This window comes from Abrus precatorius, unplaced genomic scaffold (assembly GCF_003935025.1).
Source record: "Abrus precatorius isolate BTA unplaced genomic scaffold, Abrus_2018 Scaffold0, whole genome shotgun sequence".
In the NCBI taxonomy this organism is placed as follows: domain Eukaryota; kingdom Viridiplantae; phylum Streptophyta; class Magnoliopsida; order Fabales; family Fabaceae; genus Abrus; species Abrus precatorius.
In genome coordinates this window covers 633372-638371 of record NW_020874290.1, presented here as the reverse complement: position 1 = coordinate 638371, position 5000 = coordinate 633372, and positions in this window count along the sequence as shown.

Below are 5000 nucleotides of genomic sequence, written 5' to 3'. Positions count from 1 at the left end.
AGTACTCGGGTTCTCCCAATAACTAAAAAGTGTATCATGCCTGAATCTAACTGGGGTTCGCGGTGGTGGAGGAACTGGATAGGAAAAAAGAGGGATTCCAGTTGTAAGATATCTAATGAAACCGTCGCTGGAATTGAGATCTCATTCAAAGAGAAAGATATCAAATATCTGGAGTTTCTTTTTGTATATTATATGGATGATCCGATCCGCAAGGACCATGATTGGGAATTGTTTGATCGTCTTTCTCCGAGGAAGAGGCGAAACATAATCAACTTGAATTCGGGACAGCTATTCGAAATCTTAGTGAAAGACTGGATTTATTATCTCATGTTTGCTTTTCGTGAAAAAATACCAATTGAAGTGGAGGGTTTCTTCAAACAACAAGGGGCTGGGTCAACTATTCAATCAAATGATATTGAGCATGTTTCCCATCTCTTCTTGAGAAACAAGCGGGCTATTTCTTTGCAAAATTGTGCTCAATTTCATATGTGGCAATTCCGTCAAGATCTCTTCGTTAGTTGGGGGAAGAATCCGCACGAATCGGATTTTTTGAGGAACATGTCGAGAGAGAATTGGATTTGGTTAGACAATGTGTGGTTGGTAAACAAGGATCGGTTTTTTAGCAAGGTACGGAATGTATCATCAAATATTCAATATGATTCCACGAGATCTAGTTTGATTCAAGTAACGGATTCTAGCCAATTGAAAGGATCTTCTGATCAATCCAAGGATCATTTCGATTCCATTAGGAATGAGGATTCGAAATATCACACATTGATCAATCAAAGAGAGATTCAGCAACTAAAAGAAAGATCGATTCTTTGTTGGGATCCTTCCTTTCTTCAAACGGAACGAACAGAGATAGAATCAGAGCGATTCCCTAAAAGCCTTTCTGGATATTCCTCAATGTGCCGACTATTCATGGAACGTGAGAAGCAGATGAATAATCATCTGCTTCCGGAAAAAATCGAAGAATTTCTTGGGAATCCTGCAAGAGCCAATCGTTCTTTTTTCTCTGACAGATGGTCAGAACTTCATCTGGGTTCGAATCCTACTGAGAGGTCCACTAGAGATCAGAAATTGTTGAAGAAAGAACAAGATATTTCTTTTGTTCTTTCCAGGCGATGGGAAAATAAAGAAATAGTTAATATATTCAAGATAATTATGTACTTACAAAATACCGTCTCAATTCATCCTATTTCATCAGATCCGGGATGTGATATGGTTCCGAAGGATGAACTGGACAGTTCCAATAAGATTTCATTCTTGAACAAAAATCCGTTTTTTGGTTTATTTCATCTATTCCATGACCGGAACAGGGGGGGATACACGTTACACCACGATTTTGAATCAGAAGAGATATTTCAAGAAATGGCAGATCTATTCACTCTATCAATAACCGAGCCGGATCTGGTGTATCATAGGGAATTGACTTTTTCTATTGATTCCTCCGGATTGGATCAAAAACCATTTTTGAATGAGGTATTCAACTCCAGGGATGAATCGAAAAATCAATCTTTATTGGTCCTACCTCCTCTTTTTTATGAAGAGAATGAATCTTTTTATCGAAGGATCATAAAAAAATGGGTCCAGACCTCTTGTGGGAATGATTTAGAGGATCCAAAACCAAAAATAGTGGTATTTGCTAGCAACAACATAATGGAGGCAGTCAATCAATATAGATTGATCCGAAATCTGATTCAAATCCAATATAGCATCCCTGGTTACATAAGAAATGTATTGAATCGATTCATTAAAAAGAATCGATTCGATCGCAACTTCGAATATGGAATTCAAAGGTATCAAATAGGAAATGATACTCTGAATCATAGAACTATAATGAAATACACGATCAACCAACATTTATCAAATTTGAAAAAGAGTCAGAAGAAATGGTTCGATCTTCTTATTTTTATTTCTCGAACGGAGAGATCCATGAATCGGGATCCTAATGCATATAGATACAAATGGTCCAATGGGAGCAAGAATTTCCAGGAACATTTGGACCATTTCATTTCTGAGCAGAATAGCCGTTTTCAAGTAGTGTTCGATCGATTACATATTAATCAATATTCGATTGATTGGTCTGAGGTTATCGACAAAAAATATTTGTTTAAGTCACTTTGTTTCTTTTTGTCCAAGTTACTTCTTTTTTTGTCCAAGTTTCTTCTCTTTTTGTCTAACTCACTTCCTTTTTTCTTTGTGAGTTTCGGGAGTATCCCCATTCATAGGTCCGAGATCCACATCTATGAGTTGAAAGGTCCGAATGATCCACTCTGTAATCAGTTGTTAGAATCAATAGGTCTTCAAATCTTTCATTTGAAAAAAAGGAAACCCTTATTATTGGATGACCATGATACTTCCCAAAAATCGAAATTCTTGATCAATGGAGGAACAATATCACCATTTTTGTTCAATAAGATACCAAAGTGGATGATTGACTCATTCCATACTAGAAAGAATTGCAGGAAATCTTTTGATAACACGGATTCCTATTTCTCAACGATATCCCACGATCAAGACAATTGGCTGAATCCCGTGAAACCATTTCATAGAAGTTCATTGATATCCTCTTTTTATAAAGCAAATCGACTTCGATTCTTGAATAATCGATATCACTTCTGCTTCTATTGTAACAAAAGATTCCCTTTTTATGTGGAAAAGGCCTGTATCAATAATAATGATTTTACGTATGGACAATTCCTCAATATCTTGTTCATTCGCAACAAAATATTTTCTTTTTGCGGTGGTAAAAAAAAACATGCTTTTTGGGGGAGAGATACTATTTCACCAATCGAGTCACAGGTATCTAACATATTGATACCTAACGATTTTCCGCAAAGTGGCGACGAAGGGTATAACTTGTACAAATCTTTCCATTTTCCAATTCGATCCGATCCATTCGTTCGTAGAGCTATTTACTCGATCGCAGACATTTCTGGAACACCTCTAACAGAGGGACAAATAGTCAATTTTGAAAGAACTTATTGTCAATCTCTTTCAGATATGAATCTACCTGATTCAGAAGGGAAGAACTTGCATCAGTATCTCAATTTCAATTCAAACATGGGTTTGATTCACACTCCATGTTCTGAGAAATATTTACCATCCGAAAAGAGGAAAAAACGGAGTCCTTGTCCAAAAAAATGCCTTGAGAAAGGGCAGATGTATAGAACCTTTCAACGAGATAGTGCTTTTTCAACTCTTTCAAAATGGAATCTATTCCAAACATATATACCATGGTTCCTTACCTCGACAGGGTACAAATATATAAATTTCATATTTTTAGATACTTTTTCAGACCTATTGCCGATACTAAGTAGCAGCCAAAAATTTGTATCCATTTTTCATGATATTATGCATGGATCAGATATATCATGGCGAATTCTTCAGATTCCATTGTGTCTTTCACAATGCAATCTGATAAGTAAGATATGGAATCTGATAAGTGAGATTCCGAGTAATTGTTTACATAATCTTCTTCTATCCGAAGAAATTTTTCATCGAAATAATGAATCACTATTGATATCGACACATCTGAGATCGCTAAATGTTCGGGAGTTCCTCTATTCAATCCTTTTCCTTCTTCTTGTTGCTGGATATCTCGTTCGTACACATCTTCTCTTTGTTTCTCGAGTCTATAGTGAGTTACAGACAGAGTTCGAAAAGGTCAAATCTTTGATGATTCCATCATACATGATTGAGTTGCGAAAACTTCTAGATAGGTATCCCACATCTGAACTGAATTCTTTCTGGTTAAAGAATCTCTTTCTAGTTGCTCTGGAACAATTAGGAGATTCTCTAGAAGAAATACGGGGTTCTGCTTCTGGTGGCCCCATGCTATGGGGTGGTGGTCCCGCTTATGGGGTCAAATCAATACGTTCTAAGAAGAAATATTGGAATCTCATCGATCTCATAAGTATCATACCAAATCCCATCAATCGAATCGCTTTTTCGAGAAATACGAGACATGTAAGTCATACAAGTAAAGCGATCTATTCCTTGATAAGAAAAATAAAAAACGTGAATGGTGATTGGATTGATGATAAAATAGAATCCTGGGTCTCGAACAGTGATTCGATTGATGATAAAGAAAGAGAATTCTTGGTTCAGTTCTCTACCTTAACGACAGAAACAAGGATTGATCAAATTCTATTGAGTCTGACTCATAGTGATCATTTATCAAAGAATAACTCTGGTTATCAAATGATTGAACAACCGGGAGCAATTTACTTACGATACTTAGTTGACATTCATAAAAAGTATCTAATGCATTATGAGTTCAATACATCCTGTTTAGCAGAAAGACGGATATTCCTTGCTCATTATCAGACAATTACTTATTCACAAACCCTGTGGGGGCTAATAGTTTTCATTTCCCATCTCATGGAAAACCCTTTTCGCTCCGCTTAGCCCTACCCCCCCCTAGGGGTATTTTAGTGATAGGTTCTATAGGAACTGGACGATCCTATTTGGTCAAATACCTAGCGACAAACTCCTATGTTCCTTTCATTACAGTATTTCTGAAAAAGTTCCTGGATAACAAGCCTAAGGGTTTTCTTATTGATGATAGTGACGATAGTGACGATATTGATGATAGTGACGATATCGACCGTGACCTTGATATGGAGCTGGAGCTTCTAACTATGATGAATACGCTAACTATGGATATGATGCCGGAAATAGACCGATTTTATATCACCTTTCAATTCGAATTAGCAAAAGCAATGTCTCCTTGCATAATATGGATTCCAAACATTCATGATCTGGATGTGAATGAATCGAATTACTTATCCCTCGGTCTATTAGTGAACTATCTCTCCAGGGATTGTGAAAGATGTTCCACTAGAAATATTCTTGTTATTGCTTCGACTCATATTCCCCAAAAAGTAGATCCCGCTCTAATAGCTCCGAATAAATTAAATACATGCATTAAGATACGAAGGCTTCTTATTCCACAACAACGAAAGCACTTTTTCACTCTTTCATATACTAAGGGA